Genomic DNA, 14,641 nt, shown 5'->3' on the forward strand with positions numbered 1-14,641 from the left:
TTAGTTCATTGTAAGGAAAAATTAAAACAAATACAGTCACTGGGGTTACGGATTTAAGAAAATGGACTCTGAATCATTTAAATTGGGGAAATATTTTGAAGCAGAAAAGAAAACTCACCAAATGTAGGCCTAATGAAAGATGCTTAGATGATCACTGACTTTCTCATATCACACAAGAGCTACAGCGTAACAGCAGTCAACCCTGAGAGGTCAACACAGAAGGCACCATGTGTTTGAAATGCTTTATTTGATGACTCCTGACTGCAGGAAGGGGAGCTTTGATGTGATATTACAGAGGTGACTAGGTGTTGTGCTAAGTTGGTCAGAAGAGTCTAGACATTCAGGCCAAGATGATCGTGCACAAAGTCTAACAAAATTCATGTATGAAAAATACAAATTGGAAATTCTAAAAAAGAGGAATTATCAACACTGTCCACTGCTGCCTAGAACAAGCAGTGAACTCAGTAAACATTGAACTTCATAGAAAACTATTTTAATGTTTGCCCTTTTTTCCCTAGGGATAAAGACCTGTGTCACTAGAAAACCATAATATATTTCAGACATCTCCCACAGTGGAAATTTATACAAGTTCATTACATGAATAGGTCTGTGGTCCTCAGAAGGATCTTTGAAAGAGCTTGGAAACACAGGTGATCGATGAGAAAGAGTGCAAGGTCAAGGCAGGAGACAGAAATGAAAATGAAGGACTCTCAATCTTCTTGCTCCATCAAATATTAAATGCAGTTCAAGCCTTTACCTAACTTAACATGGAACCTCATAGTGGGCAGGAAGACACTCTGAAGAGGAACAAGAAGCATCACTTCCACACAAAGGTTGGGCAGGTGTTAGGTTGTCAGCATGAAATTTCAAAATAATGTTTGTATTTTTTGAGACATACTCTTATATAGTTCAATGTGGCCTACTAAGTATGTATCTGAGAATCATTGTGAACTCCTGATCCTCCTGAATATATCTCCTGAAGGATGGGCTGACAAGTGTGCAGCATTCTTGCTGCCTTAATAACCAATGCCTCAAAGATTTTTAGAAAAAAAAAAGTAGGAAACAGGGAAAAGCAGATGAGTGATACAAGAAGAAAAAGAAAAAAGAAAACAAAAACAAAAAACAAAAAACAAAAACTCTAAGACCCCAAGAGAAACTAGCTAGTGAAGTAAAAAGGAAGTTTGTGATAAGCTTAGCAGTAATTTACTGTGGCTGCAGATAAAATCAGTTCTCTTGAATGTAAGTTAAGAAGAAATTCCTCATACGAAGAAAATCACAAAAGTATAAAGCATTCACAAAGAGGACAATGGTAAAAAAAGTTTAATAAATGCATAATTACAACAAAGGAAAAGGAAGAATAGATGCAGAAAAATAATTGAAGCTATAATGTCCTAAACCTTCTGAACATAACAGTAAGTCAAAAAATATAGTCACAGTGGTACTGTGGGACTTCTTAGAACACAAAGGTCTCTGGAAATGAAAAATACGTTCATAGTTGCTGAGTGAAAACCAGATGTGTACATAGGTGCAAACTGCAGGTCACATAGTTTCTACTGAAAGTGCCATCATACTGCAATATTCATATAGTGATGTTTGAATGTATTCTTGAAAGCACTAGATAAATGAGTTTTATATGTTAAATATGTTGATTTTATGCTTTATGACATGTCTCAGTAGAGCCACTGAAAGTCAAACTTACAGCTAGATAATTTCCCAATTGAATTTGGTCCCAAAATACAAACTTGAGAAGCTCAGAGAAGATTCCCTGATTTCTTTCTATGTCTATTTGTCATTTTTCTTGAATTATCAAAGAGCTGTCTAATTTGGAAGAAACAACTTCTGGTGTTTGTTCTCTAACAGTATTAATAGAATATTAATATAAAACAAACAAAAAACAGAAGAAAAATCATAGCAGAGAAAAAAGAAAGAGAAATGGAAGAAATCCTACCCATGAAATTATATTCAAACAATAGAAATCTAGGCACAGTGAGGAAATTTGAGAGATGACAGGGAGTAGCCTAGCATCTTGTTTATACAGAATAAGAAAGGATGAGAGTAAGAGAGTAACCCTGTACAATGAACCTAGATTTCTTTATTCTCTGAAATTATCCTTCAAAAGTAAAGGTAAAATTGACTCATTATGGATAGTAATTGCCTAAAAGAAAAGCCAAAAATCCTTTGTGAAGAAAGGAATGTCTATGTCATAAATTCATATACACTTAGAGAAAAGAGTATTGGAAAAGAAATAAGGACAAAATAATATATTTTATTATTCTCATTGAAACATGAACATGATAGTAACTGATAGAACTCATGTGATACTTGAAGGTACAATAAACTAAACAGAACAAATAATTAACCCCCTATTAGTACTGTTAGAAAGCAAACACCTGAACTTATTTCTTTGAAATTAGAGAGTTGTTTGATAATTCAATTCAAATGACAAACAGGCATAGAAAGAAATCAGGGAAACAACACATTCATATAGCTTCAATATATATAAATACATATACATGAGTAACGCTAACCAATCATGTGAAAGACTTGTATAATAAAAAGTTAAGGCAGTGAACAAAGAAATAACAAAAGGAATCAGAAGATGAAAAGATGTCCCATGTTCATGGATCAGTAGGATTAATATGGTGAAAATGACTGTCCTACCAAAAGCAAGCTAAAGATACAATGCAGTCACCAGTGTTGGCAACTATTATTTTAAGGTGTGTTACTTTTAATCATGTTGCATTTGTTTAACTCTGTGAAGTTTGTGTTACTTTGCCTGTCCAAAACACCTGATAGTCTAATAAAGAGCTGAATGGCCAATGGCAATGCAGGAGAAAGGATAGGCAGGGCTAGCAGTCAGAGAGAAGAAATAGTAAGACAAATGTGGGAGAAAGGGAAAAAAGAACCAGAGAAGGAGGAAGACATCAGGGGCCAGCCAAACAGATACACGGCAAGGCACAGAGAAAGAAATAATGAAAGGTATACAGAAACAGAGAAAGGTAAAAGCCAAGAGGCAAAAGATAGATGGAATAATTTACCTTAAATAAAGCTGACTAGCAACAAGCCAAGCTAAGGCCATTCATTTATAAGTAATAAATGTGTGATTTATTTGGAAGCTGGGTGGCAGCCCCCCCCCCAAAAAAAAAACAAAGAGCAAAGAGCCCAAAAGAGTAAGAAAAAAACCAACAACACACCATCAAAATTCCCAAGAGAAAAAAAAAGTCACAGAAATTTAAATGAAGATTTTTAGCTTCACACAGAAACACATGCACACACAGAAAAAAAAATAAACAGGATTTATGAACAATGCTGGATAATAAAAGAACTGCTGGAGGTATCACTACCCCTAATTTCAAGTTGTATTACAGAGCTATAACAATAAGATCATCGTAGTATTGGCATAAAACCAGACACACTGATCAGTGTAATCAAGTTGAAGAGCCAGTCCACATACCTGTGAATACCTAATTTTTTATTAAAAAGTCAGAAATACACAATGGAAAAAGAGAGCATCTTAAATAAATGGTGCTGGTCAAACTGGATCACTACAGATAGAAGAATGTAAATAGATCCATGCTAATAATACTGAAAATGGAAAACACTTACAAACTCAAATGAAAAAGGAATTTCAACATAAGGCCAACTACCCTGAATTGTATAGAAGTTAAGGAATAAAATAACCTTGAGTTCATTGACACAGGAGAAGTCTTCCTTAACAGAACACTGTTAGTATAGTTAGTTGTGGGAGAACAGCTCCTACATTTATTTACCCCAGGTACCCTTGAGGAATGAGGGATAAGAGATTTAGATAGAAATAAAGAGTGGAGAGAAACAGAGAGAAATGCAGGATAGCCAGAGGTGGGCCTAGATCCTTATCCACCAGCCCAGAATTTTATTCCAAAGAGCTATTTATAAAAATGCCAAAGGGAGGGGCAAAGGACCTCCCCCTTGCTAGTTACAGCCAAGTGTACAAACGTCTGGTACTCAGGCCCATGATCAACTCATCCTCTTATACAGTCCTGGTAAAGCCACTAGGAAGCCTAGATGGGCTCCAACAGTTAGTATAGTCACTAAGATCAACAATTAATAAATGGAACCTCATGAAACTGAGGAGCTTCTGCATAGAAAAGGACACCATTATTTTGACATGCCTACAGCCTCACCAGAATGGGAAGAAATTTGTTTATTTTAACCAATTCCACATCCAATAGAGGACAAATGTCCAAAATATATAGAGAACTCAAGAAACTAAATATTAAGTAAACTAATTATCCAATTTAAATGGGGTACAAATCTAAAGAGATAATTCTCAATAGAGGAAACTCAAATGGCTAAGAAACAAAGTAATGTTTAAAATCATTATCCGCTAGAGAAATGCAAAGCAAACTCCTTTGAGATTTTATCTTATATCTATCAGAATAGCTAAGATCAATAACACACAAATGACAGTTCAGGGTGGCAATGATATGGAGTAAGGGGAATACTCATTCATTGGTGGTGGGATTCAAACTTGTATAATCATTATAAAAATCAGTTTGATGAATTCTCATGATGCTGGGAGTAGATTTACCTTGATTAAGCTATGCCATTTTTGGGCATACACCCAAAGGACTCCATATCTTACAAATAGACAATTGCTCAGCAATATTAATGTCTACCCCATTTGTAATAGCCAGACATTGGGAAAAGCCTGGAAGTACATCAATGTATGAATGGATAAAGAAAAAGTGGTACAATTACACAGTGTAATATTATTCAGGTATCAAAAATTATGAAATTTGTAGGTAAATGCATGGAGCTATAATTAACCATCTTGAGTGAGGCAATCCATGCTCAAAAGACAAATATAGTACATATTCTCTTATACATGGATAGTAGTTTTAAGTTTTGGATAGGCATGTTGCAATCCTTATATACACAGAGGTTGGGTATAGAGTAAGGGTTTAGTGGAGAGAGAATAAACACCCAAGTGGAAATAGAATATTTAGCTGTGGAGAGAAAGGGAAGTGCCTGGAACAGGATTGAGTGGAGAGGGGCCAGGAAGAAGGGTAAGAGAAGGATTATGATGAGTGACAACTAGCATTAAGGACAATTTGAGGGGTCACATGGAAGCCTACTACTGTAGAAGCTTCTTAAAAATATACATAAATGAAATAAATCTAAAAGGAATAACCAAATATTAGATGTGGGAGGACAATGCTACAACTAGAAACCTCTTGCCATCAAGAGATGACTTCATTTCTTGTGTGAGGAATAGGTAACATATCATTGAGTTAATGTCCGAAGGGATCGATCCCCAGACAATCCATGTTATTGCTAAGGCTATTAGTTGCTCTCTCAAAACAGCTAATAATGTCCTATTGCTGAAGGCAAAACTTATAAAACTCAGTGAACATGGAGAAATCATGCTGCTCCCTACCTAGAGCTTTCACTGTTCATGGTACTAGAAGTTAAACACAGATCCAGCTACAAAGTGCATGGTCTACAATGGTGACCCACCTGTAAGATACACTGGCAAAATAGTGGCACATATAGTTGGAATAATAAATCAGTTTCTGATTGGATTTAAGGCTCATTGCATGTGATAGAATCTATGCATGAAACTGCTTGGGTGGCTGAGAACCAGAGACTAGATAGGCAATGGACCTAGCAGAAAAACAAATGTTATTGTTCTTTCAAAGGAATGTAGCAAAAAAAAAAATGACTCCTAATGACATTCTGTTGTACCTGTATGCCAGTATCTTTCTTGGTCATCATAAGAGTAGCTCCTGAAATATATGGGAACAAATGCAGAGACCCACAACTAGATCATTGCAGAGAATGAGAAACTTTGGAGCAGTCAGTCCTAAATGGAAGATTTTTAACAAATCCCTCCTTTTGGGGCTCAGAGAACTATGAATAAGAATAAGGAAGAAAAAGTGTAAGAGACAGATGGAATAGCTAATATCAATGAAACATAGTCTTTCAGACCCAACAGAACTGATACACATATTAACCCACAGAAATTGTGACAGCATGCACAGGTCCTGCACAGGTACAAGATAGATGGGGTCCCAATGCTGAGAGGGAAAGTTGATACCAGTCTCCATCTCTAACCCAGAACCTGGAGCTGGAGTTTTCCCCAGTCCTGCCTGGCCCACAGTCAGGACAAATCTCTCTCGCCCACCAGTCCTGCAGCCGCTTAGACCCAACCCAGTAAACACACAAAGACTTATATTGCTTACAAACTGTATGGCCACGGCAGGACTGGAGAAAATTCCAGCTACAAAAACCAATTTCCAATTGACAACTGCTCACAAAGGAAACTTATTTTCTCCAATGAAGTCATACTGGATATGCAAATCATACTTAAGGGCAGACCCGCAGTCAAGAAGTAGATGGCCAACACAAAACAAACTTGAAGTTATGTTTGTAGACTTCATTTGGATATTGCTTCAAACCTTACTGGTTTTTTGCTTGTGTAGTATGGTCCCAAATTTTGTTTGTTTGTTTGTTTTTGGATTTTCATGTGTGTGTGTTCCTAGTGGTCTTCATGATTTTACTTTTTTTCTGGTCTGCTTCTTTATTTTATATTTGCCTGTTTGTTTTCTAAAGATAGAAAGTTAGAAAGCTTGGAGTCGGATATATAGGGAGCTGGGGAGGATCTGGGGGGATCTGGGAGGAGACAAGTGTGGGGAAAACATGGTCAGAATATATTATATGCAAAAAATTATTTCAGTAATAAATATTTTTTAAAAAAAGTATTTGTAGAATGTGTACTGATGCATAATGGTTTGACTGTAAATTGTACTCCACATGCTTAAGTCTTTGAACACTTCACCTCTAGCTGGTAGAACTGTTCTGTAAGATTATAGAAACTTTAAGAGAGAGTTCAACCTTTCAGAAATAAATCACTAGGGACTGGTTTATGGTTTAGTGCCCCTTCTTGCCAGGTGCCTTGCCTGGCCTGGCCTATCCTTGTCCTGCACCATCCTGCCAGCTCTGCTTCTCCTCCTCTATATGGTAATCTGTTTCACTCTCCTACCTCTTTTCCCCTCTCTGCCCTCATTTCCTATCTAACACTAAAGCTAGAACTCTGGACAGCATGACTAACTCTCCTGCCATAAACTGTGAGTAAAATAATAATAAATAATAATAATAATAATAAATTCTTCCTCTGGATAGCTAATAATAATAATAATAATAATAATAATAATAATAATAATAAATTCTTCCTCTGGATAGCTCCTGCCCAGTATTTGGTCCCAGGTATGAGAAAAGGTGACTAAACTACTGTGTATCAATGCATGATAAATTACAGAAATATGTGTAGGTCTTATACTTAATGAAAATAGACATAAAGAGTGCCCATAGTCCATTTATCTTGACATGTTCAAGATAAATCTTGGTAGAGATGTCCAGAAAATTATTTAAGGGATTTTCATTCCTGTTAATGTGTACAGTATCAAATGCACTCAAATAACGTTTCAATTGTATTTTCCAGGAACTATTCCTGTCCACTAGTATAAAGCATTCTCCAAAGTTGACAATAAGCTTTAGTGCCCTTCCTAAAGGCATCCCTCTGGGCCTAAAGATAGAAGTGTATCTCACATGGGTGTCTCCATGTCTCTTCTCCCCCTGGGCTTGTCTTCTGTTCTTCTTATGATTTCTTTTCCTTTCCTGAAGTACTGTCTCCCATAAATGATGAGCTTTGTCATAATTGTAATTTGGCCAGTCCCCTTGGCAATGTCTCATTAGAACATGACAAATTTTTCCTTTCTGGTTTCCATGCTTAAATTGTTCAACTTTTAGGTTATTTTTCTCTGTCAAGCTCACTTGAGTGCACCAGCATATGTATCAGTTCATAGCTACAACACAGCAAACACTGAACATATCTGTTAGGTCAAATTCTCCACAGAAATTCTGTCAGAGGTTAAGGAAATCTATGCATATAATATGTTCTGTTATGATATTAGTGAAATACAATGATTAATAAAATCACTAGTAAAGATATATTATAAATATTGACCAAAACAATGAAATAAAAAAATTCATTTTTAAATTCTTCTACTATTTTGGAAACTGGAAAGATTATTTATTAGTTGTTGGTCCTTTGTATATTAGAAAAACCTGTATATTTGACTGATCTTTCCAAATGAAAACAAAAAATGTAGATAAATAGATATATATTATGAAAATAAAAATATCTATAGGCATTTGCTTTATTTAGCCATTATCCATTGTACATACATATGGGTAATTAATATTCATTTTGTTGTTAATAATAATTATAAATTATACTTACTTTGGAAAACAAAATAGATATGTAATTTATGATTCATAATTTCTTTTATTTTTCATATTCAAGTGATTATTAATACACAAAATCTCTCTCCCATAAAGCTTTGCTTTTAGTATTCTATGTTTATGCAGCATTAAAGTCCTTTAATTATGAAAACAAATATTCAATTTACAAATTTGGCAGTCAAAGGAATTTTTTATGTGTATAATAAAGATAAAATACCACAGGTAGGTTATCAAGATGGTAAAGATATTAAATGAGGCCATAAAAATAACTTTCTTGTTGATCTGTGGAAAAAAGTTACTCACTGGGAGCAGGATAAAACATTTGTGCTACTAAAAGAAAAAATATATGTATGCATTGGGATTAGAGAGGTTAGGAAGCAAAATGCTTCTAGGAAAAATGCTGAACAGTCAATGCTGTCACTACAAGTTTTTAATTTGGGAAAATTGAGAGTTCATCTGTTTAACTGTGAATTGCTTCTATAATTAAATACCTGTATATTGTATATGCTAAATAAGCAGCACGCTGAGTACATGCCAAAGTTTAAATTGCTGCCTTTCTGTAGACGGTCATCCATCTTACAAACTTTCAAGCTCTTTCTAAATACTTTCAACTGTGTATTAATGAGTGACTAGAAAGCCTATTTCTATGTTTACAGTAGTGGGATTTGAAACTAACACTTCCTTTTTGCAAAGCAAACTCTCTACCACTAAGCTACATCTCCATCTGTGAGGAGTGGGAAATACTACTGATCAGCTGAAAGTCCTCTCTACTCCTGAAATTCTTCAACATCAAATCAAAGATCACATTAAATCCAATGAGAATCCGGTGTTCAAAAGTTCTAGAGTTAAGGAAAATATGTGTTTAAAAAGTACTGGGCACTATTCAAAGTAGTTTTCTAGTGTTGCTTTCTCTTAGAAGACCTTTGGTTTATTATTTGTGGTATCTCAATCTTGCAGAATTTATAGGCATCGTAATAGGCATAACTGAGGCTAGAAGCCTGGCAACAGATACAAAGAGCTAGGTTATGCTTGCTGTGCAGTGTATCTTTCATGAACAATAATTTCATAGAATATTTGAGAAAAATATTAAATTCAAAGTAAAATTATATAGCTATTTTGAGATTATGCTGAATTGCAAAAGTCTTTAAGTCATTTTAAAGTCCAAAAACTTGACTTCCCCAGTTTCATTTTATGATCTAGGTGATGATGTCAGAAGAACACTGTGCAGATATTTAATTTTATAGTTGCTGAATAGGTTTAATGCAGTTCTGTTTATGGTCTTGTAATAATAAAAGGCAAGCTCAACACTCTACACTTTGAATACTTTTAAAAGTTAGGGGGGCAGTTCTATTACCCAGTCATCAAACCCAATAGGAGTCATCTCAGTTGATGGAACTCACACAAAAATGTTTCCATTGCAAAGGAAAGTAGCAGAAATACATTGATATCTGTAAGAAGAAAACATCATCGAAGCTTGTCATTGTGACAGACAATAAGAGGGATCTCCACACAGATCTATTGACCTGTCTAGATATGCCACCTATGAAATTAAACTTTGATAAATTTGTCAACAACATGTACATTTTTAGTAAACCAATTTAAGTAAGTGTCTAGGGAGAATCCATTTGTGTGTATCAGTCACAGCTGCAGTTTTGGCAAAATATAGATTTTTTTTTTATGCTAGGGAAATGTAAAAAATAAAGATCTTCTACTTTATCTCAACTCCATTCAGAATTTCATTATCTTTGCTCTGAATCTTGTGCTTTTTCTTGCAATAGTAAGAGCAGTGTCTAGCTGCATAGTACCAGCCTCCACACTTGAATGAGCACAGTGTTCGCATTTCTATTGCAAATAGAAACTTAACGTTCATAGTTCAAACTGTGAAACTTGCTTTTTACAGAGTGAGTGTCATACTGATCTTTTGAATTAATCTCTACATTCTACCAGCTGGAGAATTTCAGTCAACACACTACAGAACTTGATTTTAGAAGTCTGTAAGATGCAAACCATCCTACACAACATCCCATGTGGCATCCCAAAGCTTTTTTCTCCGCTTTGGATGTTCTGGCACTGCATTCACCTGTCTCATAATTTAAACCACTGCTGTACCCTGAAGGTATCTCTTTATAAACTAGGTATACAAATCAGAAATCATAAAAAGATTTTAAACAATTATCTACTCTACACATAATTTTACCATTTTAAAGAGTAAACACATTTTCATGTAAATACAATGGACAACTTGTTTATTTTTAAATAAATAAGTAAATAAGTATGGATTGATATTTGATAATGTAGGAAACAGACTCCCTTCATAGTCTTTTGTAGTTAGTATTTTGATTGTATAATCAGTGCTGAAAATTCCAAGTCATATAAACATGGAGAAAATGCAGATGCATGTTTAGGCACATTCTTTTAATTATCAGAAGTTCCAAGATAATTTCAATGAATAGTTTTTGTCAAACTCAATAAGCAATTCAAAGAGCAATTTTAAATGAAATGTTGAAGACAGTGAAATCCAATGATAAGTCGTGTACTTGCTGACGAATGGTGGTAGAAAATATGAGAAGTTTGAACTCTTTGTTTCTGTAGTTAAACCATTATATTTATAAAGAACAGAAGGCATTTTATGTATCCTACAAAAATACAATATGTAGCATGTAATAGACTTGGCCCCAGGGAGCGGTGCTTCGGGAAGCATTTATTTGTACTGCATGATCTATGCAGAGTGAAACATAATTGCCTGTGTTCAGAAGCAAGGCTGATATGAAGTTACATGAGGCAAATCCAGTGGGCACTGCCAGAAAACTCTCAAGTTCATTACACATTTACATTTGCATCCAGAAACCTTTTACTATTTCCAATTTTTAGGGCCCCAATAATATCCCCAATATTATTTGTGTACCATCTCACACTCATGATCAAACTGTATTGTATTTAATATGTGAAACCAACATTCATGAAAAGAAATCAGGATTTTGTTGGCTTTTTTATATTTTCCATAGTGTGAATGTGTGTGTGTGTGTGTGTGTGTGATTTCACATGTTTTTCTGAAACTCTATGTTAGGTGTCTGTTCCCCGCTGATGACCCTTACCTTCCTTTCACTGACATTGTAACTGACTTCCAAAGACTTGGAGTGAGAGCCTACCAGCTTCAAAGGAGCTTCATCCATGTGATCAGAAACAGAAACTTGAGTTAGGGCCTCTTCTTCTCCTTGTCCTTTTCTGTTTCTCTTGTTGTTGTTCTATTTTGTTTTGATTGTTTTTCTGATGATGTGTTTACATGGTTAGACATTCTTTCTACTATTTTTCATTTTTAATTTAATTAATTAATTTATTTTATATCCTAAACACAGCCCCTCCTCCCTCCTCTCCTCACTTTCCCTCTTCCCACCTCCCAATTGCCCTCAATCCACCCCTTCTCTGTATTCCATCAGAATAATCTGTCTCATGCGTGGAATGTAGAGATGGTACATAGTCCTTCAGATTTAGTATACTTACATGAATACACATAGGTGTTTAAAAAAGATTTTAATAATGCTTGTTTGCTGGGAGTTATCAGACATGCTTGTGATTCAGTCTTGTAGAATACTTCTGCACACAGAACTTAGGTATTCCATTTGAACCACATCTTTTGTGAATATAATTGTATGTCCTCTTTGGGATATACACTTGAATCTCTCATTGTCTTAAAAAATACCTATTGACATGCAGCATGACAGTTTTTTATGATGTGTAATATTCATCTTCTGTTTTATTCTTATTATTATTTAAATTTTCTGTTGACAAATCCCAAATGACAGATATGGGTCTTGCACAAGAAACATAAAAAAGAGAAATAATTAAAGACAAAAGAGTAGGTGACCTCTTTCCATATGTTTCCTTTCTTACATTTTAGTTAACAATCTGAATGTTCATATAATTAAAAATAAATGTTTACTTCGTCATTTATTTCCTTCAACCACAGATCAAGGTAGAGAGATTTACATGTTTTGTTTTCATCAGTGTGAAAATTACACGTTAAATAGTTGACTTTTCCTTGTTTTTATGCTTCAATAAATAACTCTGCTTCAACATTCTCATCAACAGTGATAGCTACGTGCTTGTGCTTTTAATCTGATAGGCGAAACCTTTCAAGTCATTTCTTTTTTCACTTTTGAAGTTTTATTTATTCTGCCAACAAGTATTCTTTAACATTGGCTGAATATCTTACAGTGTGTCATTTAATAAATGTGCCGTTGTACCCTTTAACTTTTCTACAGAGCAGAAAAAAAAATGATTGACAATTTCTAGTCAATGAGAACCCAATTAGGACAATGGCAGTGATGGTAACGATTAAACGGCCAGTTTACCTAGGTGACCGTGAAAGTTACATTTCAGTAAATACCAAATGAATTAAAACATGAAAGACAAGAAGGAGAGCTACCACATAAATACAGACATGGACATCAGGAGCGAAGGAGATTGATGAAATAAGGGAGAAGAGAAGACACATGCTACTCATGGCCATTAGGGATTTCAAACCCTTTGTCCAGCACCACTTTAGCAAATAAATAATGCCTTGCTGATTTCAAATCTTCTTCTACTACTTTGTTCAAGTCTATTTTCAATAAAATGTATTCTCTCATTTATTATATTTATTGAAACTAGAGACAAGTAGACATTGCACCACAATGTGAGTTAATGTTCAAGTATCTTTAAATAGTCCTAAAAAGTACAGTTGGATATTTGTAGAATTTACAAAGAAGTGTCTACTGCCAATTCAACATCACATTCTGTACTCAATAAGTCTTCAACGGATTTAATAAAGCTTAGAACTCCATTTCTAAACATCTTAGCAAAAAACTAATAAAGGATTGATTCCTATGAAAACATCAATCTTGCCAATATGCCACATGTATTAGAAAAGGGGTTGCTTTCACTCCTAGGAGGCAGTGACAAAGCTATATCACCAAGGAGAAGATGAATCAATAAGCTTAAACAGGGAGCACTGATGTGTTTAGAAATTATTTAAAATTTCTAGAAATTTCATCCTTGGGCTTACCAAAAAAAATGGTACTTAACAGAACTCAAATCAAGACACTTTCTAGCATGTAAGTTTTCAAAAATATTTTAAGAATTAGTTTAAGGCAAAGTCTTAAAAATCAATTAAGAAAATATTTTAAAATAAGGGGTAGACTCCCAAATTAGATAAATGCTGATATATGAAGATCTCAATATTCTGCACAAGTATATTGTTATGAAAAAAATATAAATATAGCCATATCGTTGACAGGAAACTATCTGAAGAAAACATAAGATCTTGCTTAGGAGAAAGAATACTAATTCCAGGAGTCAATGATGGGCCTGCCTTGCCTACATGAGACCTGGTGTCAATAAGTAAATATGCCACCCTGTTTTCTCAGAACAAATCCTCACTAAGTTTTCTCTAGCTCTGCAACAGAACACCACATGGAGCCTTCCCTCCACTCTGTCCATGCTTACTTGGGATCCCATAGACTATCTGCACCCTTGGTTCCTTTTCTGATCTCATAACTTTGCCCCAGTCTCCAACTTGGTGGACACCCCCTGTTCAACCACAGGGCATGCCTGCCAGAAGATCAAATAGGTTGTCCATATACCTTCTCCTCTATCCCTGTTGCTGTAGATCCAATCCTCAGGGATGTTCCCAGTAGTAAAACAACAATGGCTACGGCATCTCTTAGCCCCTACTCACACCTCATATGGATGCCACAGAAGACCCCCACCTGGTCTCTCCTTCCAAAAGGCCCAACACCAGCATGCAATCCCATGCACACACCAGTCAAGCATGCCAGTAAACCAGGACAAACACAGCCTTCACACTTGCCGAAAATCCGGAGCAGAAGCAAAAACCAGTGAACAAAACATACACTCATCAAAGACAAACCCAGATGTCAGCATCTAGACTTAAAAATCACCCCAAACCCAGATGCCTGGATGCTAATATAAAAACACAATTAGTGCCGGGCGTTGGTGGCGCACGCCTTTAATCCCAGCACTCGGGAGGCAGAGCCAGGCGGATCTCTGTGAGTTCGAGGCCAGCCTGGGCTACCAAGTGAGCTCCAGGAAAGGCACAAAGCTACACAGAGAAACCCTGTCTCGAAAAACCGAAAAACAACAACAACAACAACAAAAAAAAACCACAATTAGTAACAACCAGGACAATATGTTTCCACTAAAGCCTGGCTCCACAGCTGGACCTGAATATTTCAATATAGCTGAAACATGAGAAAAAGACATTAAAACCAACTCAATTAAAATGATAGAGAAACTTAAAGAAGAAATTAATAAATTCCTTAGAGAAATCCAGGGAAACATAAACAAACATTGGAGA

The sequence above is a fragment of the Peromyscus maniculatus genome, chromosome 6, assembly GCF_049852395.1.
Source record: "Peromyscus maniculatus bairdii isolate BWxNUB_F1_BW_parent chromosome 6, HU_Pman_BW_mat_3.1, whole genome shotgun sequence".
NCBI classification, from domain to species: domain Eukaryota; kingdom Metazoa; phylum Chordata; class Mammalia; order Rodentia; family Cricetidae; genus Peromyscus; species Peromyscus maniculatus.